A 25,272-nucleotide genomic window follows, 5' to 3' on the forward strand; every position below is an offset into this window, starting at 1 on the left:
GCTTAAAGTGCGCCAAAATGTGATCAGCTGATTAACTATTGTTTACATGTGCGAACGCACGGTCAGTTAGTTAAGCCAGGGTGGGGGTATAGGTACCAACTTAATACTTAACCAACGTATCATTTCCGAACAGAGCCTTTAACATTCTATGATAACAAGATGTTTGATTTTTAGAAAGACAAAATTCAATAATACTTGAATATTCAACTATACGTGGTTTACCATTGTATCGACATTCTCCAAGTTTTATTGTATGTTGTGTAATTTTATTTTCTAATTGATTACAATATCTGATTATTTGAGATGACTCTGATAAGCTTGCCACATGTGTTTCTAACATATCTGCACCACGTTTAAAGTGAATTCGTCTACATAATTGATGGAGAACACCTTTAGCCGCCTTAATATCTCTTACTAGGTATATTACCGTTCCCAGATTCAAATCCATATCCAAAGTGACTCCATGAGGGACCCCAGTTGGCAACGCTTTCAACTAAATGTAGAGCCTGGTGCATATTAAAAGTCATACCTTGTTTGGAGTATAAGTATTCAGTCAATGCAACGAATTCTTTTAGTTTACGTTCTGCTTTCAAAAGATCGTCAGTTTTTATAAATTCGCCCATTAGAATGTGAGTACTATCTACCAGTAATGCCCAATGTTTACTGTACTCTTTAAAATTTTGTAACGTATCCATAATGGGAACACTGAAATACAGTAACCAATTTTCAAATTCTTTTGCTTTCCAGTACTTCCTATATTTTATTGATCTTGATAAGTGAGCAACTTGTTTAGGCAATTTCAGCGTTTCCAATATTTTATCAATTTCTACAATGGTTTTTTTTTTGGAAGTAAATATGGGTTACGAGAATGCGAGAACCAATAGTTTGTGAATTGTCGACAAATTCCCAGAAAAACGCAATGCATAATATCAGGTGTGAAGCTATCAATTATGTTAAAATGATATAGTTCAATCAAAGGTGACGAGTCTTTCATGCCAAAAGTTGGTTCTATGGAATAAATTGCATTTTCTTAGTGTATTAAGGTCTCATCTTTTGTTCTTCTACAAGGAATATTTTCTAGTGAAGGATACTTCATAGCTTTTTTTTTGTTTGCAATACCATTTCACCTCTGTGCAAACACCACCCACAGCGGCCGTAATGACCATTAAACTGAATAATGCCTTGCTTATAGCTATTAATATGCCATATAATTTATAGCTATAATTATAGCTATAACTACGTATAAAACAGCTATACATAATGTATAAAATTCTGCTATAAATATAGCTATAAACTACAGCTGTAAATTTTTCACAAATAATGAATAAAACTTAGTTTAAAATCAGATTTTTTCAACATATATCGATCAGTACGGATGGTATCACCCGTATGATAACAGTAAAACTGGGGGCCTGAAGTATTTTTGAGAAAGTAGAAAAAAAACAAGAAATCATTATATATAATTTTAAGTTTTTAAAAAATTTTTTAAAATTACTTGAGGCCCTCAGTTTTACTGTTATCACACTGATAATACCGTCTATACTGGTCGATATATGTTGAAAAAATTTGATTTTAAACTAATTTTTGTTCAAAATTTGTAAAAAGATTACAGCTGTAATTTATAGCTATATTTATAGCTGAATTTTATACATTATTATAGCTGTTTTATAGGTAGTTATAGCTATAATTATAGCTATAATTTATAGGTATAATTATAGCTATAAATTTTTAACTGAGATTGGTGCTCTCGCAACGGAGTCGACGCAACAGCAAATTGCATACAGATAAATATTTCTCATTTCAGTAGAGATATTGCATGGTATTCCCATAACTGATAAATTATTTATACTATTAACAAACGTGTCTAAAAAGATACTCATTTTCGGTTTTGTTTTTCCAAACCACAGGGCCCGCGTTATTGGCTTACTTCTACAGTCAACTGGCACTTCGTTAATACTTATTATCTGTATTGGCCATACAGAGAACGTAAAGCTTTTAAAGACAGGGGACCCGTCGCTGTTAAAAACGCATGTTGCCAGAAATTAGTAGGGAGATTGCTGACTGCCATGCTACGGAGTGTACCCACTTTTTTCCAGTGGTTCAAGCGCCCCGCCACGGCCAAGTGGCCGAACCAGGCGCACATTTTTTTATTTATTTGAGAAGCACGGTAGAGGTATGAGAAGAGTAGATTCGCGTGGAAATGTCCATATAGGTGCACATTTCGGAGACGCGTGGAAGGGGTATACCGAATGTGCGTCTACGAGGAGAGGAGTGGAAATGTCGGCTATATAGCTGTATATATCTGAACGCACAGCCAGAGCAAGCGACGACACGAGTTTTTCTTTTTTGAGAGTCTTTTGACTCTGCAACCGAGTACATGCTATGTATATATTTAACTGACTTGCTCTCGCTCTGGCTTCAATGTTATCCATAAATCTTATTTAATTAAATCGTGGAACTACATGCTCATTAATTATATACACAGAATTTTGATTTCAATACATTATTTTTTAACTCTCCCGTACTCTTAAAATTCCCAATTCCATTTATGTTTTCAAAAAATTAACCACTAATTCATTAATTTCACACATCCTAACTTCTGTAAACTGTAAGACAAGCTCCGGAGGATATCCATGAACATATGTGACTTCGAAAGAGATACCTTCCGTCCTTCGGAAAGCTAAGATGGATAAGGCTTATGCCCCTTTGTAGATTGTTTTGCACTTAAGGGTTCAAATCCACTTCGTGGTAGATATTTTTTTTTTTTTTTTTTCATTCAATGTATCATTTTGTCTTCATTTCTTTTATTTCTGTTTCGTATACATATATATATATATATATATATATATATATATATATATATATATATATATATATGTATGTATGTAGTCAACATTTTTTTTCGGTTACATCAAAACAAATTAAATTAATATTGTTACTTTGATACAAGGCAATTCTATAATTTTATAATACTAAAATAACTTTAAAGGATTTTAACATAATTTGTGTATTTTAAAACTCCTAAGAAATTATGAACATCCTATTTACGACAAAAAAAAGCCGGAGGCAGAAGAAAACTCATTCTTTTACTACGATTATACCAAATATGATCATTACCAGTTCAACTTACATCCAATTATACGTGAATATTTAACTACGTACATATATTATATTTTTGAGCTTATATTTACATTCCTTATCAATACCTTGTGGTTGCATTGACAAAATTCGTACTACATATATAAGTACAAACATGAAAGTAGATTCTTTAGTCTTTATGAATAGTGCGTATTTTAGATTAAAGAGTCTTACAGAGACTGAACGAAGCTTTTTTTATTCATCACATACTAGTTTCAACCACTTGTAACTCAGATTATGGTTTAAAAAAAAAAATTTGTATTCTGTGTAAACAATTAATCTTTTTACCTATAATAAATTGTTATTGTAATTTTTCAGAAATAGTTACCAAAATTTTTGACAGTGCGTAAATCATATACAGTTAACAAAAAATTTTTTTCCTCTGTTGTGAAGGTGGCACTATATATATTTTTATAGATGAATAACTACACAAAACATTAAAATTTCACAATTGAAATTGCTCATTTAACCATCGCAATCGATCAATTAATTTTACATCGTATGGAACACACAATGATTCGCATAAATTTATTCGATTGTTTGTAGTTGATAAAAGATAAACCATCAAAAAAAACCTCTTGCCACACAACGCAAGGCAGCTAATTTTTTTTTTGTAGTTATAGTAACAACCGCATTGTCGGTATCTTCAACCACGTGACATAGGTTGCTTTTATTAAAAAGTTCGCGGAACTTTCACGACAAGTAGCTTAACTTTAAAATCTTTAAAATTCCTTTTTCATAGCTCTACATACTAATTTTTTAGAATCATTGCTGAATTAATTTTTTATAAAGAAGTATAAATACAGTAGACAATAATAGTTTGAATACTTCACGATTTTAAGAATAAAATAGAAAACTAGAATAAATAATTGGTCGATTTTTCAGAAAATTGTAGATTTTTTAAAGATTTTGCACTACAAATGTGTATTTTGATACTACTTAGAGGGGGTTGTTGTGGTACAGTCAATTTCAAAATTGAATTTTCGTGTTAGAAATGTCTTTGTTGTGATTATTCTTAACAAAACAGGTAAATAATTTAAAAATTAGGTGTATGGAACAGAAAAATGCCCAGGAAAGTAAACACAAACGTTAAAACAACAAATTAACCTAACTTTCGCCTCGCACTGTACCACTAAATAAGTATTCTAGTAACGTTGTAACTGGACTTTAAACTGTCATATTTTAAAAACGGTGAGGCTAGGCTTCCCCAATTTGAGTATACTTATTTCAACTATAATAAACCCTAACATATTAATTTTTCAAAAGATTCTTAAAAAAATTTGATAAGTTATGAGTAAAAACGTGCATTATCCGACAAGTTCATCTAAAAGCATGTGTATAAGTGGCCAACTTCGCGATTTTATTTCTAAAAAATGGTGTATCTAGGCTCTTTGAAATTTCAATATGTTATTTATGATACTGAAACATACCTATACAAATTTTTAAGAAATTTCTTAAAACAATGAAATATCACAACATCCCCTGTAACTCTTAATCGAAGTTTTTGCTAGCAGAAATAGACGCAGACTCAGTTTTTACTAATATAGAAATTCGTAGTTAAAAAATTTTTTCAGTTCTCACAATTCCTGATTCTAAATAATTTATCACGTTAGTATAATAAAGAGTCTTTTCAGAGAAATAGGCGTAAAAGAGCCTTTTCAAACTGGATATAAGAAAGAGCCTCTAATTTTTATTTCTCCGATTTTAAGGTGGTACTACATTTATGTGTGTATATATATAATTGATCTATAAAAATATATACATTACTACCTTAAAATAGAAGTAAACAAATTAGTTAAAAAGGCATTGATATCTTTTTGTTGAACTCCTCGTTTTGCTCTCCAGTATAGAATAAATGTGTGGATTCGTACAGGGGTACGAGACCAACCGAGAGCTGGGTGAGGAGCAAATAAGAACTCAAACCTATCGAAGAATAATATTGAGCGATGATTCGTTGGGCTCAATCATACCAATCGACGCCGACACCTCTGTGCGAGTGTACCTCTGTATAAAACGGCTTTTTCTTTTAGTTTAAGAGGACTTTATTCTGTCCAAAAATTCAAAAAGGCTCTTTCTTGACTTTTACTCTAAAAAGACTCTTTCTTGCACTCACCCTATTGTATCATTATTAAAAGTATTACGATGCTTTTCCTGCATTCAATATAAATGATTAAACTCCCTTTATAATCTTCAGCCTAAAAATATGTTTTTTACAAACATCACCCTTTAAGGTAATTCATTTTTTTTTTTTTTTTAACAAAATACTGTGGTATTATAAAAAGTGTGTAGTCTCAGAATCTTGCCAACTAAATTTTATAACATATTCATCGAACTGTTTCTTTCATTATTGTTCTTCTGGCTGTCTAAAAATAAATAAAAGTAACACACCTTATTAAAGATTTGCAAACAATTTTAAAATATTTACAAAACTATTTTATATTGTGTTCATCAAATTCTTTTACTGATCAAAATTTCAACATTAAGTAAATAGCAGTAAACGAGTGCCTTTTTTTGTCGTTAATAGGATGTTCACAATTTCTTAGGAGTTTTAAAATACACAAATTATGTTAAAATCCTTTAAAGTTATTTTAGTATTATAAAATTATAGAATTGCCTTGTATCAAAGTAACAATATTAATTTAATTTGTTTTGATGTAACCGAAAAAAAATGTTGACTACATATATATATATTAACGAAACAGAAATGAAAGAAATGAAGACAAAATGATACATTGAATAAAAAAAAAAAAAAATATCTACCAGGAAGTGGATTTGAACCCTTAAGTGCAAAACAATCTACATAGGGGTATAGGCCTTATCCATCTTAGCTATCCGAAGGACGGAAGGTATCTCTTTCGAAGTCACATATGTTCATGGATATCCTCCGGAGCTTGTCTTACAGTTTACAGAAGTTAGGATGTGTGAAATTAATGAATTAGTGGTTAATTTTTTGAAAACATAAATGGCATTTGGAATTTTAAGAGTACGGGAGAGTTAAAAAATAATGTATTGAAATCAAAATTCTGTGTATATAATTTATGAGCATTTAGTTCCACGATTTAATTAAATAAGATTTATGGATAACATTAAAGCCAGAGCGAGAGCAAGTCAGTTAAATATATACATAGCATGTACTCGGTTGCAGAGTCAAAAGACTCTCAAAAAAGAAAAACTCGTGTCGTCGCTTGCTCTGGCTGTGCGTTCAGATATATACAGCTATATAGCCGACATTTCCACTCCTCTCCTCGTAGACGCACATTCGGTATACCCCTTCCACGCGTCTCCAAAATGTGCACCTATATGGACATTTCCACGCGAATCCACTCTTCTCATACCTCTACCGTGCTTCTCAAGTAAATAAAAAAATGTGCGCCTGGTTCGGCCACTTGGCCGCGGCGGGGCGCTTGAACCACTGGAAAAAAGTGGGCACACTCCGTAGCATGGCAGTCAGCAATCTCCCTACTAATCTCTGATGTTGCGTAAGAATTTTTTTGTGATAAGGGAAGTACATCCTATAATTTTTTATACAGTGCGCCGTCATAAATATCCTGATAATTTCCTTGGTTACATCTAGTCATAACTGTATCGTAATAGTTTGCATTTTCTTCTATTAGTTTTTTAATTTCTTTTTCTGGATTTAAAACAACAAAGAAATTTTCATTACGGTTTTTTACGGGTATTTAACTTTGACACCTATCACAGTAAACATGACGGATAGAGCGGTCAAATTGTTTAATATAAATATCGCAATTTGGACACACTGCATGATATTCTACTCAGTCAGAGTTACTGAAAAATTTGTCAATTTAAAATTTTGTGTCTGGTATTACAGGATTATTCAAAACCGCATTAAATAATATACTGTGAAATGTTTTCAGTTAAAAATTTTACATATTTTTCTAGCGCGACACTTCTCAGAACAAAAATCTTTTTAATAGAAACATATTTGTTCGAAATCCGTACAGTTTATTTAGTCAAGTAAAAAGCTGTAAAGAGTAAAAAAATATAATTATGCCAAAAAGTATCGTGCATTCCTCATGCCATAAAATAATCCTTGGCAATAAAAGTTCGTTAATTTGCAGTTCCTCCCGTACAATTTACAAAGGGTTATTTTTTAAAGCTGTAAAGATTTAAAACTCACAAAATATATAATTAATTAAAATTTTTTTTTCTTATCTCACAATTTTATTACCACAGTAAAGGCCGATGGCCCTAAAAGACTGGTGAGCTTCTTAAGTAGAGTCTTTCTTGACTGAAGTTTCCAGCAAACGTGACTGCCTGAATACCTCAGGATTTGATGCTTTAGAGCTAGTTGTAGAGCTCTTTTCCAACGTCTCCTAGTATAACATCGAAGACGGTGTCTAAGGCAGCTTTTTTCAGACTCAGTTATTTTGGTGATCTAAGGTGGAAAGGTTGGTTCGTGATGCTTGCCCGTTGGTAACTGTCCCGTTGGCTCACGTTTATTATTTTTCCTTCATAGCTGTAAGGTTCTCCCAGCCTAGACCTTGGAGAGGATCGGGGATTCCTGGTTGAATGCTTAAAGTTGAGAAGGTAATATAGGATCGTCGGTCACCGGGGTTCCCAGCCTTGCGGCAAACAACTCTGCTCGTGACGTCTGCCAGTGAATGACTGACTTGGTTTAATAGTGGCCGGCTTTACATAGTCTTTGAGTTGACGAATCGTCTTTTTTTTTTTTTTTTTTTTTTTTTTGTTTGATGGAGCGGGGAGGGGAAAATCTTCATAGACACCCCAGCTAATCCGATGGTAGTGTCGGATTCACCCGGTGTGCCTACCGACTAAAAACTAACCTCCCCGCATGGGATAGGTGCAAGAGGACCACTCCCCTAGAAGACAAAAGGGCATAGGAAAAGAAAGAAGAAGGAAAATAACGGAGGATTTCGGAGGCTGACTCGCTCTCGAAGAGATGAGGGGAGGGGGCACTTACGCATCTGGGCGAAGCTCGAATCTTGGCTTGCGCTGGAATGGAGTTAGAGAAGCTTAAATTTTGTGTTATTGTATGTGTAGATGTGTAAGTCCGATGGGTATTGTATATTTGGAAGCGTACTTTTGATTAGTGTAATTGTTTTATAGAGTTGAGGCCGTAGAGGATACGGCGGATAGAAGGGTACTCCTGAAGGGAGCGTATGAATTGAAGTCGCTTTCGTTTCGTCGAGATCATGAAGATGGAGATGATGCATCCAATGGAAGCAGAGGGGATTGAAGACCTAGAGTATATTGAGGGTCCTCGGGATTCTGTGCTAGAGCGCAGGGACGTCTTAGAAGGTCAAAGCGACCGGGTTGGAGGTTCGCGAGTGCGGCGATGGTGGGGTTTGGGTGGTCCGTAATGGAGGCGCGGATTTTAGACGCAAGGATGGGGGCTGCTTGTATTGGAGGGACAATGTTAAACTCCTTGATAATCTGGGTATTCCTAATGTACCACGGTGGAATACCCAGGATCAACCTCAGCATCTTCATGAAAGGGCCCTGGATGCCCTGTAGTGAGTTTCCCTTTGCAGCGCCCCACGTTAGTATCGCGTAGGTGCTGATGCTCTTGATTATGGCGTTGAAGGTGCGCAGCTTGGTCTTCTGGGAGACTGCTTTGTTGTTGAAGAAGGGCTTTAGCTGCACGAAGGCTCTGCAGTTTCTTCCTTGGATTTTTCTAAGAGACGAGCATGGCTATAGTCTTTTCCTCGTTTACGACCAGTTTCCAAAGACTATACCAGTTATGGAGAGTGACGATGTGCTCGTTTAGAAAGGTGATGCACCGAGAGTGTTGTTTTGACGTGCAGCTGACCGCGACGTCGTCTATACATAGACGTACGTGTTGATGTTTTTGCGCTGGGGCAGGTCGTGGCAAAAAATTTTGAAAAGGGTGGGTGATAGTTTGGAGCCTTGGGGGACTCCGGAGGTTATTGGACGGGGGTCGGAGAGGGAGTCACCTACTTTAACGCGGATAAATCTGTCCGAGAGGTAATATTTGACAGTGCCGATGAGGTAGTGCAGAAAACCTAACTGAATAAGCTTATACAGGAGGCCTTCGTGCCAAACTCTGTCGAAGGCCTGCTGTACATCTAGAAAAGCTATCGCGGTGAAGTTTTTGTGGATGAGGCTATCGGAAAGGTCTTCGATAACTCTCAGAAGCTGGTGTACGGCCGAATGTCTGGCTCTAAAACCGTACTGCACGTCTGGAAGGATGTTATTTTCCGTGGCGTGCTTGTTTAGGCGGGTGAGAATGATGTTGTCAGTGATTTTACTGGGCGATGAGAGTAGGTTATTGGGTCTGTGGCTCGCGGGGTTGCTAAGGGGTTTTCCTGGCTTCGGGAGGCAGATGACCGTAGCCACCTTCCACGCAATTGGGAAATAATGAAGGCGCATCACGGCGTTGGTGATGTTGCAAATCGCCGTGATGAATTTTTGAGGAAGGATTTGCAGGACGCTATTGGAGATACCGTCACTGCCAGGGGCTTTTCGAGTTTTTAGAGAGCGGATGATGCTGCACAGGTTGAGAGGATGCCACATAGCTTTCCTGAAGGTATTACAGAAGTAATCACACATGGATTTCCGTCTTTATTTTTTTAGGTGGGAGTGCTTTTCTATGGAGCGTGAACTCCTTATTGGGGGACTTTCGGACAACCCTGGTAGAAGGCGTGATGCTCACCATTGCAGTTTGCACAGCGAGGGGTGACTTGGTCCTTGTCCTTTTTTGGACAGGTTGCGATGGCGTGGTTTAAGCTGCAGAAACCACAAACCAAGGCCGCACTGCAGTAGGCCGCCGTGTGATTGAATTTTTGGCAGCGACGACACTGGGGAATGTTGTTTGACTTATGCTTCTGTTCTACTCTGACAGAAGTGCCCCCAAGAGACCTGATGTTGTAGATGTCGTGGGATCTGACATCTGACGCATCTAGGTACACAGTGACTAATGACCAGGTTCGGTCTTGCGATAGACACGACGGGCGGATGGTACTTTTTCCTGGATCATCTCCAGGATTTCTGCATCCTGGGTGTAGCCGATGCTGACTCCACGGATGACGACTATCATTTCACGGTCCTCGTGAAGCTAATGGGTGGTGAATTCGACCTTTTTTTCGTCAAGGTCGTGAACGATACGTTGAAAGCCGTCGACATTGTCGGGGTACACGCGTGTACCTTCAGAGGTCGTAATGACGCGGCGAACAGGGATATTCTCCGCGATGAGGGTTTTATCAATCTTGAGTCATTATTTTTGGTCCAAGATTGTGATCGGTGTGGGTGCCTTCTTTTTGGGCACGCTGCTGACTGCCTCTGCGTCATGTTGAGTTTGGTCCTCAAGATGACCATCGAAAGCGTTTTTCCCTGCCAGGGAAGAGCTGAATGGTAACACTTGCGTTGGGGATTTTTCGACCTCCATGTCGGAGAAGTTGGCTGCGGAGTTTCCCGCTTCAAGATCGCGCGTGCGCCTTTTTTTCTGGGGTGACTTCACACTTGGGGAATTCGCTGAGGTGTTTTCCGTTTTTGGTAGCGCGGAGAATTGCTCAACTTCCTCAGTGGAAGAGTTTTTGAGATTCAGAGGGTCATTGTTTCCTGGAGACGGATTTATAAGGCTTGGGCTTTTTATGAGTGGGATTTTAGCTGTGTGAGAGGATTTTGCAAGGAGTGCTGCGATGGTCGCATCTTTCTTCTCGTTGGAGGCTTGTAAAGAATTTATCAGCTGGATGGAATTTTCCAGCGGAACTGAGTACTCACTCGCTATTTTCTCCAAGTACTCGATCCGTTCTTTTTGGCTCGCGAGTTCCTTGGCGAGTGCAGGGGGCACAGGCGGCACAGCTGTATCTCAGGAGAGCGGGTTGCGTTCCCACTGAGAGTTGCGTCGGTTGACGCGGAGTTCTCGGCTCTTCAGCTCGAGGGATCGCTGCGGTCCATTGGCCGGCTGACTGTCATGTCAGACACTGCAGGAAACTGTGCAGTATTGTCACTTGCACTAGCACTGTCACTTGCACCATTTAGCGCGGACATCTCGGAAGATGAGGAGTCTGTTTCTTCCAACAGCGCGTTAAAAAGAGTTAGTCACACTGACCTGAAATTGTGAATTATCCACAGTGCTCATTTTTTGGCTATGCCCTAGTGAAGGGCTAGCCAAGTGGGCCACCCCTAAGGAAAGCGCGGCGTGTACACGGGTGTAGAATTTAGCGAAAACACAGTCGCGCGGCGCGACTAAGTCGCGTTTACGTAAAGAGAAAGAGGTAGCCCTGAAAAGGGCCGTTTAGAGAAAATTCAAGTCTGAGTAAGAGTGATGCGTCACGGTCGTGCACAGAAAGCGTGCGTTCGGTACGAGCGCTCGAGCGAGACTGACGAATCGTCTCCGGAAATCGTAGTAAAAATGTATTAGTTGGCAATGTAATTTAAATTTAGGTCGCCCTTAAAAAAACCGATGAGATTGATGGTTAAGTAAGGAACGTGAATACTTCTAATGGCCCTGAAAAGGGCCGATGGTGAAACTTGCAGATATTTCTTATTATTATTTTTGTTTATGAAAAGCCAGCTACAGTTAGCTTGGCACTTATTCGTTGAGTCTGTGTACGGAGACCGTACAGCAAGGGAAGTACGCCAATGATCAAAAAGTATTTCGTATTCAGGTCGTTCCCCAGATAACCAACCGTTCATCGGTAGTCAGGAAAGTGGGCCTGGAGAATACCTTCTCTGTAGATATGCCATTGGGACGACCACTAAGGAGGCCGTTGTGGCTGCCCGAACTCTTCAGGGCTGTCTTCCCTGGCTCGCATTTGAAGTAGTAAATTCTCTGACGGCATCCGGTCGGATGATTGAACGGCCACAAAGTTGTGAAGTGCTGGAGCAGGTTGTGCTTTGGCTAGAAACGTTTTCTGGTATTGCACTGGAGACGTTGACGTTCTGAACGCTTATTTTTCCGTAGCACTCGTTTATTTTGGGGATCCGGGGTAAAAACTGATTCATTTCGCTTGCCCATGAAAGAAAAGTGTCATCGGTAGCCGGGATGCCCAGCTGCACGACGGACTCCTCTGTTCTTGGTGCAGTGCCGATGATCGACTGCGATGATTGTCTACTCGATGGGGCATCTTATAACTACTCTTCACTATTTTTGGTTACGGGTATCTTCAATTTTACCTCAACGCCACCTAGTGGATCCTACTGAACTAGAGCGCAAAGCTAGCTTATTTTAGAAAAACTTTAAGCTTATTTATCGTTATCGTTATTAACTTTTTCAATAAAAAAAACTATGCGAAAACCATCTCGGAATCATGAAGAATAAGTATGCAAAATTTCAGCAAAATCGGTTCAGTAGTTTTCGCACTTAGCAATTACAAAGGTTTTAGCAACTGTGCTTCATATATTAATAAGATATTATAAAGCATAATTTGATTAAAAATTATCATTAGTAGTCTTGTCGTCACATTTGTCAGTGTTACAAAGAAATTCAAATGCGCACTTAAAGCACTGCGCAGCGGCTGCCGTGAGACCACGACAGAGTCCTTAGCTTTTGTCGGCGTGGCGGAGTGCGGCGGGCCGCCGAGTCGCGTGGAAATGTGCATCTAGGCACACATTTTGAAGACGCATGGAAGGGGTATGCCGATAGTGACTTGATCATACACAATTCCAGCAGCAACTTGTATTAGTATAAAATCCGAGAGATCGGCAGTTTTAACCATCAATTACTGTGAAATAATTGCACCACGACTGTGCTCATGTCAGTCGAGGGTAATTAGGTTAATATTCGCCTTTTCTCTTTCATCAAGTGCTCTAAAGTAACTATAAAAGTTGGAGAGTGAGTTCTGTTGCGTCTTTTAAGCGGATGTAAGACTTAGTTCGGTGATTAAGCTACGTGTTAAAAGCATGCATTTCAAGCAAATGTAAGATTTAGTTCGGTGACTAAACTGTGTAAGAAAAGCTCAAGCAAACCAGGCCACTGTAAACTCGCCTAAAAAGTGAATCAAGGAGGAACAAGAAAGAAAGGACCGTCGACTTGGGTTCCGACGTTAAAAGCAGAAGCCTAATTATTGTCATCGCCACGAGTGCTCTCGTGTATGGTCTCCTCCTTTACAGGATCACTATCAGCATACCCCTTCCATGCGTCTTCAAAATGTGTGCCCACATGCACATTTCCATGCGATTCGGCAAGCGCACACTCAGCATGGATCTCCAAAGTATGTGCCGATATGCCCATTTCCATACGAATCCGTAGGCACACACTTGGTATATCCCCTCCACACTTCTCTATTAGAAAAAAAATGTGCGCACCTGGTTCGACCGCTTGGCCGCGACGAGGCGCTTGAAACAGTGGCAGAAAGGGGGGGGTCCAAAATTCCGAAAGAGCATTTTAATTTCGAGCGATTATACGAATTTTAAATAGTTTTTAAACAAATTTGATTCCTAGATATGTAAAGTAATATCGTTTTACGTGAAGCGTGCACCAAATGCAGAGTATCGGTTATACGAAATAATTTTATTCGAATGGCATCAAATCTTATACTCTGAATTCCTAATTTTTGTAAAAAAGGAGGGTCTAGTTTAAAGAATGTGCGAAATGTAGACAATATATATTTTTATAAATGCATTTTGAAACGGCCGAAGACACGATGATCTCTCAAGTATAACGTATTTTTATTATCCTAACTAAACCATCGAACACCCTTTACGACCCCAACGAAAAAAGTTAGTGTGAAAAAACGTAACAAACCGTAACTTTCTGTGATGTAATGTACAGTTTGGTTGGATTTCGGACCACAGTTACAGTTAGTTACGTTTTGTTACGTTTGATTATAGTCAACTAAAAGACACTTGAATCTCGTGAAAAAGCAACTGTAGTAAACTCTAAGAAACTGTAAGGAGATGTTGTCATCTGTAATGTCTTATAACAGCTTACAGTTTATTGCAGTTTATTACACTTTTTTATATTTTATTATCATTGATAACTTTTAGACACATTTCCTTACATTTTCGAATAAAATTTGCCTTAAATGAAAAAAACTTGAGTAACTATTATAAAAAAGTGTAGGTGTAAGAGCTTGTGGTAAATCATATTAAAACGTAAGAAAATGTAAAAAACCAGGGGGGATAAATGGGTCATGGGACCCACGGTAAGAATGAAGTTCTTTAAACATGACATGAGTACAAAAACACAATTTCTTAGGTAACAAGGGGGTTGCCAGACCCGTAGGAAGAACGAAGCTCTATAAACGTTAGTACTGCAGTCATGTAGTTCACTGAACAAAAACATGAAAAACGAATAAAAAAAAAAAAAAAATAGTTCAGTACTCATGATGGTTAAACTTCGTGAGTACTGTATTTATGCACGATGTTCTCACGAAGTTTAACCATCGTGAGTACTGAACTATTTTTTATTCTTTTTTATTCGTTTTTCATATTTTTGTTTAGTAAACTACATGAATGCAGTACTAACGTTTATAGAGCTTCGTTCTTCCTACGGGTCTGGCAACCCCCTTGTTACCTGAGAAATTGTGTTTTTGTACTCATGTCATGTTTAAAGAACTTCGTTCTAACCGTGGGTCCCATTACCCATTTATCCCCCCTGGTTTGTTGTTTTTGTTCCTGTGTATTTTATTTATTTATTTCATTTTTTGTTTTGATTTCTTGTTTAATTTTATTTCATTTAATTTCCTTTTTTTTTCATTTCTTTTTTTTTCATGTTTCATTTCTTTTTTTTTCATATTTAATTTCATTACTTTTTTTTTCATTCTTTTGTATTTCTTTTATTTCATTTTTTTTTTTTTCTATATATTTTCATTTTTTTGTATTTCCTTTATTTCGTTTCTTTGTTTGTTTTTTTATTTAATCTTATATTTTTCATTCCCTTTTTTTGTTTTTGTCTTTTCTCGTTTTTTTTTTTTTTTCATATTTCATTTCATTTCATTTCATTATTTTTTAATGTTACATTTTATTTGTTCATATTTCATTTCATTTCATTATTTTTTTTTTCAAATTTCATTTCTTTTTTTTTCATATTTAATTTCTTTACTTTTTTTTTTTTTTTTTTTAGATTTATTATTAAGAAAACAAATACATTATTTATCATGAATTGAATGTATTATCAGTGAATGCATATAAAAATGGAATATCATAGTTACGAACCACACGATAAGTAAAAGAAACCGAGTGTTTATAGTCGGCAGCGCTCGTAGCAGAGTGGGTAAGGTACTGGACTTATATGCAAGGAGGTCGATGGTTCAAATCTCTGAAGTGGAAAGTGTTTTTTTTTTTTTAAAGAATTGTAAGAGAAAAAATTTCTAAGTTATAGAAAAATCATTGTGAGAAAATAAATTTAAAATTTGTTTAAAAATTTATTGCTTGGGAGTGTGAGGGGGAATGGTGGGCAAAGGTGTGCAGAAGAGTAACACGGCACGGTTGGCAGATATACATATATAGTGGGGGGAGGGGAAGTGTGTAGAGAACAGTAGGTGAGGGGGACGGGGTAAGAGGGGAAACTTGAGAGGAAGAGACTTCGGGTAAACCACTTCTGTTTCAAAAAATCTGTCGGTTTTAAAATTCCAGCCCCCCGAGTACGCGACATGAAGAACTTTGTTCTAAAAAGCAAGCATAAAATATAATTCCGTACGAGTCTACTCATTTTATAAAATTATTAAATAAAATCTTGAGCAGAAAGCGCAGGTAACGGGTACTCAAACGATTTTTTTAATTTTCTACACAAATTACATAAATTTTTAGCTAGCAAATGCAGGCAATGAGTATCCCAACACAATTACAAGTTTTGTAGAAAAAAATTGAATAAGTTTTTGTCAAGTAGGGAGTGAAAAGCCATTCGTATTCACCTCAATGGTGTATTCACCCTTCATATTAACGTTAACAAGTATAATTGCTGTTTCATCTTAGTTATAATGTTAATGCATATTTATTTTTGAACTATAATTAGCCATAATTATGAGGCAAATATACTGAAGGCAACATGCGTAATTTAACATGATTACTTAGGGACACCGCGATTTAAATGGGCAGTAAATATTATGATTGAGTGTTATTGGTAAATCAACATTTAAAAGGAATCGTAATCGCGTCAATACTATGTATTGATCAACAAGGTATATTCATAATATACTGTAATATATCATATTTATAAGGTAGTATACAGCAGATTAGATGTATAGCATTACAATTTTCGAACTGCTGCTTCATCATTGGCAAATTTAATCTGTTAAGCACTGACAGTCAATCCAAAGTTGGCATTTAAAAGTTAATTAACGTATCTATATCTTATAATTAACAAAATTATTGATAATAAACTGTAACAATCTTATAGTGTTCATACAATAAAACTTTTAACTACAAGCGTCAGGTAAGTAAATAAAAAAACAGAATTACAAAATTAAAGTAGTATTCTGAAATTATATCTTTTATGAAAGAATGCAGAGGAGTACTCAATAACTTATTTTATTTTTCCGCAGGCATTTTTAATACAACTGTACAATGACATTTATGCATATTATTGATGCATAATCATTTCAGAACTTGATACCAATAAAGATATAAAAAAAGTTTTTAGCTGAAAGTTTAAGAATAATGCAAAATACTCTGCCCTACTAAAAATATTCAGGTGACTCGTCATGTTATTTGTCAGGTGACAAGTCAGGAGAAAAGTTGTGCTAATTTACCATATAGAAGGGTCATGTTGAATTGTCATGTGGATTTTTATAAGCTAGATTTTCGGCGATTCAAAAATAAAAAAGTTAAACTTGTACTTTTAACTGCTTAAAAGCTGTTAGAATAGCGAATATAAATAGTTAAAACAAAAAAAGCACCCCTTAGCTCCAGTAAAGGGATTTGAAACTGGTCCAGAACATTGATAGTCGAGTGTCTTTGCCACTTGGCCCGAGTGGATTAGACACTCGGGACAGAATTTACGTCCTTATGAAGTACACTTGAAACTTATGTTTATTTTATCATTTCGTGAACAACATTTACCGCCTTAGTTACCTAATTAATAATTAACTTTTTGTAAATGTACATTATTTTGCATTGTTTCGTGTCTTTTAATACGTTCGTCAACATTAAATTTAGTAATTGATTTTACAACTACTTTTCGTTCATGGATTTTACTTAAACTTTACATATACTATTTATTCCAAAGGAAAATAGTCTAGTTATATAAGTGTAATAAATTTGTTGTAATTGCTACAACAAAGATGTGGATTACCTGTTCCTCCTTAATACTTTAATGTGCGTATCAAATACAAGCAAGCAAAATAGTTTTTCACTTATTTGTACAGTACTCAGATAAATTATATAAATTCCTGCAACGTAAGCTTATACATACAATAAGTTCTTTTTGAAAACTATTTGATTCAAACAAAAATTTAGAAAATATTATCTTAACTAGAATTGGAGATTGTAAAAAGTATTGTTTTAAAGACATTTTTGCTGGTATTCGATATGCACATTAAAGTATTAAAGAGAGAAAAAGGTAATCCACAACTTTGTTGTAGCAGTTAAGACAAATTCATAACATTTTTAAAAATAGACTTTTTTCTCTTGGAACATAAAGTACCTGGAAAGATAAAGAAATGATAAAATAAATATTAGTTTTAGATGTACCTCATAAGGACGTAAATTCTGTCCCGAGTGTCTAATCCACTCTGGCCAAGTAGGAAAGACACTCGACTACCAATGTTCCGGACCAAGTTCAAGTCTTTTTACTGGAGATAAGGGATGCTTTTTTTATTTTTACTGTTTTAATTAGCTATTCTAACAGATTTTAAGCAGTTAGAAGTACAGTTATACTTTTTTTTTTTTATTGCCGAAGATCTAGCTTATAAAAATCCACATGACACTTTCACGTGAAAATTATACATGACACTTTTATGTGATAAATTGGCATGACTTTTTACCTGACATGTCACCTGACAAATAACATAAAAAGTCACCTGAACATTTTTAGTAGGGCATGCACTACCGTTAGGGAGCGGAGCGCTTCCAAAACTGCATGGTGAAGCGTGCGTACCACGACGTAAGTATAATTGTAACTACAGTTGGCGCTTCAGCGTCACCAACGTTCTCTCAGTGTGGAAATGGGCATGTAGGCACACATTATGAAGACGCATGGAAGGGGTATGACGATATAGTGAGCCTGTAAAGAGGAGAGAAGTGCTTCTCCGCTTCTGACTATTACTACATATAAGTATATATATAGAGATCGAAGAGGTCGTCTATAAGAGAGAAAAAGGTGGTTTGATGTTTCGTCCCGGGAGCACGCCAGGACTTATCAGTAAGGCTGATGACATGCTCCCTGCCTTAGACACAGAAGGGGTGTGGGCTTAGACTATCTCGATCGCGCTTATATAGTAATCGTGCGGGAATTCCGCCGCTTGACGGGAGCGAGCTATTAGGGGCTTGGCCACCTGGCGAGTAGAGCCTGAAGCGCGAGAGATGTGAGACGCCACATATATGTATAATGCAGCTGAGCGGAGCGAATGTGTGCGATGAGCTAGGCGATCAGTGTATTGTTATGCTAGTTAGCTACTATCGTATTCTAGTACACCGAAGCGTATACGCTTCAACCTGATATGATAAGTATGGATGCTTTTTTCCTTTTCAGATTTTTATGCTAACACGTCGTAATAACCATTAACTATAGCTTAAGCTTTGGAGGTTCTCTATGAACATACGCCACTTCTAAACTATGGTAGGCATGTCGCATCGATAGCCGAGGTAGTTAATGCTCCCGTACCGACGAGTATCACATTTTGGTTTTCGATTCAAATCCTGGTATTTTTTTTTTTTTTTTTTTTTTTTTTTTTTTTTTTTTTTCCTGCAATTCAACAGATGTTTGTTGCATTACATTGTTTCAATATTTATTAATATAACATGCCTCATGCTACTTCATAAAAGGTAAGTACAAAGACAATTTTACCTAGGTATTTTCATTCAATAATCATAAAATAATCAGCCATATACCTTTAGTTTCCGTCAGCCAAATGTAATGATCCAGTGCGTAAGCTTTTCACTATTTTAATTACTGTAGAGGGATCAAACAATTTAAATTTTCTGTAATATATTATTTTCATCCCTTTTGAAATCGCTCAATGACTAATAAGGTTTATGAAACATTACATTTATTATAGTTTATTGTGAGATCTCGAAATGGTCGAAATAAGAATTCAAGACAACGCAATATTAAGTTACATGAAAATAATGGCTCTCAAAACATTAATAGATAAAATATTAAGTGATTGCAAAATGCGTGCTATATCAGCCATTTCATTCCGCTATATTTTTTTGTCTAATCCACAAGGAGTATGACCTTATAACAAAGAAGCAGTCGTTTTTCAGAAGTTTGGTACAATAGTGCATTAAAAAAATTGATGAGAATAATTAAGCAACATTTTGTGACTCTTGTTGGTACATTAGCAGTTAATCTCCCAATATTGTGATCGATGAATTAAAAGTAATAATGTCAGTGTGTGTACATGAATGCTTAGTAATTGAAAGTTACATATATAGTATTGAGATCAAGCGACTGTTAATGATATCAAATATTAAATAGGGCTACCTCCGTAGAATGAGCTTTCTAGTTTACAAGAATATTAATGTTATAAAAAAAAAAAAAAAAAAAAAGGGGGATTAAAAGAGAATAGCGGCAGCGCAGTGGCGTAGCTTACTCAACTTTTGCTCAATTTTACTGAAAACATTTTCATTTAAACCGGGCTTAACATCTCATTGGGCTATCCAACTTCTTACAGTGGATTCTTCAGCTAACCTAATCCCTAATTTTACCAACTGGTTGTAACCAGCAGCTGAATGATAGAACTTGATTTTGCATAAATTTTGTTCTTCAAGTGTGAACTTTTGTCTATTCTTCGGCTTAAAATGCATTACTATCAAAGTTTTCCGTGATTCATTGAAATCTGTGTTTTTAAGCTTATTTATTGCTATTGCTATTACATTTTTCAAGATAAAAACTATACTAAAACCATCTAGGAAGTGTCAAGAATCAGTTTGCAAGATTTCAGCATAATCATAGCTCAGTAGTTTTTACGGTTAGCGATTACAACGGGCTTAGCGACTTTGTTTTATATATAAATAAGATAAATCAATAACTCAAGCGCCAATCTCTGCACAACGTAAAGTGCTTACTGGTCCCTTTGTTCATTTTAAATTAAGGAAATAATAAAAGAAGTACCAATTCCCACACGACCCGGGGTGCTTATTGGTCTTTTTATGTATTTAAAATGAATTTAATGAAGACGCCAGCGCCAATCCCCGTACAACCTAAGGCAGTTACTAGTCCTTTCATTGAATTATAATTTATAAAATAATAACGCAACTATATAATCCCCTGACAACTTACGGCCCTTACTGGTCCCTTTATTCAATTGAATTTTGAAAAATTACAACGCATGCGCCAATCCTCGCACAAGCGGCACAACCTGGGGCGCTTACTGGTCTCTTTATTTACTTCTTATGGATAAAATAATATTGCGAACACCAAACCCCACACGATCCGGGGCTTTTCTGGTCCCGTTTTTTATTTGAAGTAAATGAAATAATAACACAATCACCAATTCCCACATCACTCAGGGCGCTAACTGGTACCTTTATTGATTTAGGATTTAAATTATAATGCAAGCACCGATTCCCACACAATCTGAAGCGCTTTCTGGTCCTTTTACTTAATAAAAATAAATAAAACAAAAACGCAAGCGTCAATCCCCGCACAAGCTGAAGCGCTTCATGGTCCTTTAATTGATTTAAAATGAATAAAAGAATAACACAAGTATTAATCCCTACACGATCCAGGGGGCTTACTGGTCTCATTTTTTGATTAGGATTTTAATAATAACGCAAGCACCATTCCCCACACAACCTGAAGCGATATCTGGTCCTTCCCTTTATTTAAAACAAATAAAATTATAACGCAAGCACCAATCATCACTCAACCCTGGGCACTTTCTGGTCCTCTTATTTTATAATAATGAATAAAATAACAACGCAAGCGTCATTTTCCGCATAACCTTGGTCGCTTACTGGTGCCTTTAATTATTTTTAATTAATAAAATAATAACGCAAGCACCGACTCCGACACAACCTTGGGTGCTTACTGATATTTTTGTTTATTTATGATGAATAAAGTGAAAACGCAAGCGCCGATCTCTGAACAATCTGGAGCGATAACTGGTCCCTTTATTTATTTATAATGAATAAAATAATAATGCAAGCGTTGATCCCCACACAACCTGGGACGTTTACTGGACCTTTTATATATTCAAAATAAATATAATAACGCAAGTGCCGATCCCCACACAACCTGGGGCGCTTACTGTCTCCTTTATTTATTTAAACAAATGAAATAATAGTACAAGCACCAAATCCTGCACAACTCGGGGCACTTACTGGTCCCTTTAAATATTTATAATGAATTTAATAATATCGCAAGCGCCAATCCCCAGACAACCTGGGGCACTTACTGGTCCTTTTATTTATTTATAATGAATAAAATAATATCGCAATCGCTAATCCCTTCACGAACCAGGGCGCTTACTTGTCTCTTTCTTTCTTTGAATTAATTAAAATAATAACGCAAGCATTTATCCTCTTACAATCTGATGCTCTCACTGGTCCTTTCTTTTGTTTAAAATTAATATAAAACGCACGCACCAATCCCTGCACAGCCCGGGGCACTTACTGGTATACCTTTACTTGTTAAAAATGAATATAACTACGCAAGCACTAAACTTTCATAAATCTTCATTTCTTAATTAGTGTAAATCATCAATTGATTAGACAAGTAACCAGTAAGCGCTCTGGGTTGCCTTGTGATTTGCTCTTGTGTTATAATTAAATGCAATAAACGTGCACAAGACTTGCATAAAGTTACTTGTATTTATTTTTTCACTTTAACGCACTCACAAGTGCATCAAACATCCACAAGAAGTGCTAAGGGGCACGTGTGCAATAATTGTGTAAGACATATTGAGTAAGTTGCACTCTATTAGTTGCCATTCGTTATGTGCGAAAGATAATTCGTTGCAAAAAAACATTTATGATATTTTATGGATGTGTCGAGTATTTTGAAAATTTATTTTCCAATTTTTATCAAGTAAAACATTTTATTTTCCAGTATTTTTTTCTATACTTCAATAGTGTACAAACTTCAAGTAGACTTTAAAATTTTTTAAAACAAATGGTTAGTATTTTTTGGCAAATAACCTTAACCCAGTATGCATGTAATGAATAAAATCTTGGAATTGTATTCGTCAATTGTAACAAATTAAAAGTTATTTTGTATTTTGACTCTGCTAAGTAAATTATTCGGTAATAAAAATAATACAATTCTAAACAAAAAAGATGTCTTGCAAATTTTCTCTAAAATCATTACTTTTCGAGATATTGATTGTACAAAGTTTAAAAAACCGTGAAAATCGCCACTTTCAAGTATGAAAAACAACAATAAAAATTAAAAATTTTGATGTTACTAAAGTTCTCAAATATTCTTCAAACATCCTTTGACAAAATCCTAAGGCGTTTCCGGATGTTATTTTATTGCAAACCCTTCATTTTTAATTTACAATTAAGCGTGTGCAGGCTTAACTTAAAATAATTTTTTTTATTTAAATACATGTATGTTTATACAGCAACAGTTAGGTTAACCTCATTTTTCATCAATATGAAAGATTGTATAATTACTTTTATTCCCACAATTACTATAGAAGAATAATATACCTACCATTAAAATCAAATATGAGCGCCAGTAAATTCCGTGTACTCCTCGTGAGTGGGAAAGAGACGGAGCATGAGAGCCGCGGCCAGCAGCGGCCGACCGTAACGATGCACACGCTTGATTGTAAATTAAAAATGAAGGGTTTGCAATAAAATAACATCCGGAAACGCCTTAGGATTTTGTCAAGGGATGTTTGAAGAATATTTGAGAACTTTGGCAACATCAAAATTTTTAATTTTTATTTTTGTTTTTCATACTTGAAAGTGGCGATTATCATGGTTTTTTAAACTTTGTACAATTAATATCTCGAAAAGTATTGATTTTAGAGAAAATTTACAAGACATCTTTTTTGTTTAGAATTGTCCAAAAAAGCTAAAAAAAATTTTTCCAGGGCAAAATAAACAATATTTTTAATTTGTTTAAAAAATTTTGTTTTTCCTACAACTTTGAAGCCTGGCAACATGCAAATTGGTTTTTAGGTGATCATTTTGCGTAAGATCATGCAAAAAATCCTATCCAAATAATTTCCCCCACGAATTCCAGATTACGACCCGGACTAAAATGGATAGCTTAACTTCTGAGGAAAACTCTCCTATCAAAAAATGTGCACCTTATCAGGTAATTGGAAGAAAAATATCTGTGCAAACGTAAACAAAGTCGCGAGCAGGTCTTGTTCTAAGTGTATGGGAGAAAACTGAGCATCGTCTGCTGTCACCTGGTATTTTCATATGGAGTGAGACATCTTTACAAAATTGCTTCTAGAATTTGCTAAACTGGAATTCATAATCTAAAACTTGGCCAAGCCTTTCTTAAGACTTCTAACTATAATGCTGTGCAAAAAAAGTTTGTTTTTCGAAAATTCATAACACACTTTTGTTAACGAAAAATGAGTCTCTTTAAACTTTTTTTAAGTTATATTTTATCATGCAAACAACATGTTTTCAAGTTTTTTTACTCGAACTATCGGAAACAAGCTGCTTTAAAGTATATACCGTAATTTATAACGTTTCATGGTTTAACTTTTGAGCACTGACGAGTTGAACACAGTTAAATTAACCGTGATGCAGTAGGCGGACGTTTTCGTGCACGGTTAGTACAACTCACATTAACTCGCTGTCTTGTTGGAGTCCCCGCACACCGGCTCACCCCCCCCCCCAAAAAAAATGACCAAATCTGTACGAATGAAAATGATTATATTTTTTATAAATACCTGGCGAATTTGGTTTTTTTGTTGCGCATCTTTCCTTTGTACTAAAATATCTAAAAACGTTTTTTGAATCTAACTCATAATGTAAGTACCATAATATTTTGTTAAAAGGCAACCTAACCTTGTTCTCTCATAAAAGACCGTGTTGAACTGTCAATACTTAATATTTTCTCTTGAAAGTTTCTCTAGTGAAAAATCCGAATAACTCATTAATTAATCCGAATAACTATATTAATTCATGTGCACTGCTGGTACGCTCTAATTTAGCATACATTTATGTGCACAACTGTACATTTTTAACTTTTCTTACTAACATCCATAATTACGAATTTATTTTTTTAATTGATGCAACCTATGATTTTTTTTCCAAAAAAAACAAAAACAGCGAGATGACCAAAGAAAATATATATCATCCCTGGTAGCACAGTTAATGCAATTCTTATACAATTCTGACGCAAAGTTTCGTTTAGTAAATAAATTGCATAAGACGATGCTCGGTCGGTTTCTGCAGAATTACATGAATCTGCTGCTCGGTAGAGGTGCAAGACACTTGCCCAAGAAGTGCACAAGATTTGCATTAAGTTACTTGCATTAATTTACGTTACTTGAATACACTCGCAAGTGCATCAGACGTGCACAAGAAGTGCACACAGACGCATGTGCGCGAGACTTGCGCAAGAAGTACGTCAGACTTGCATAAAGTTGCTTGCATTAATTTTTTCAGTTTGGTGCACTTACAAGTCAAATCTATTGTTCAAATGAAATATTTTTACTTTTTTTCCAACGAACAGAACTTTTTGTATACAGGAAAATAATATTCTACTTACATATGTGCAATAATTGTGGCTTTGCGTGCCTAATACAAGAACTATTTTGTAGGCTAAAGATAATTTTTTCAAAGAACAGATTTCCAAAACTCTATGAAACTCGAAAAAATAAAAATAATAATTTACAGGACTTACAAATTTTTATTTTTATTTTTTCGAGTTTCATAGAGTTTTGGAAATCTGTTCTTTGAAAAAATTATCTTTAGCCTACAAAATAGTTCTTGTATTAGGCACGCAAAGCCACAATTATTGCACATATGTAAGTAGAATATTATTTTCCTGTATACAAAAAGTTCTGTTCGTTGGAAAAAAAGTAAAAATATTTCATTTGAACAATAGATTTGACTTGTAAGTGCACCAAATTGAAAAAATTAATGCAAGTAACTTTTTGCAAGTCT

Source organism: Copidosoma floridanum, unplaced genomic scaffold (assembly GCF_036245765.1).
Source record: "Copidosoma floridanum isolate Cflo_tuat_1 unplaced genomic scaffold, Cflo_Japanese_pri ptg000006l, whole genome shotgun sequence".
NCBI classification, from domain to species: Eukaryota; Metazoa; Arthropoda; class Insecta; order Hymenoptera; family Encyrtidae; genus Copidosoma; species Copidosoma floridanum.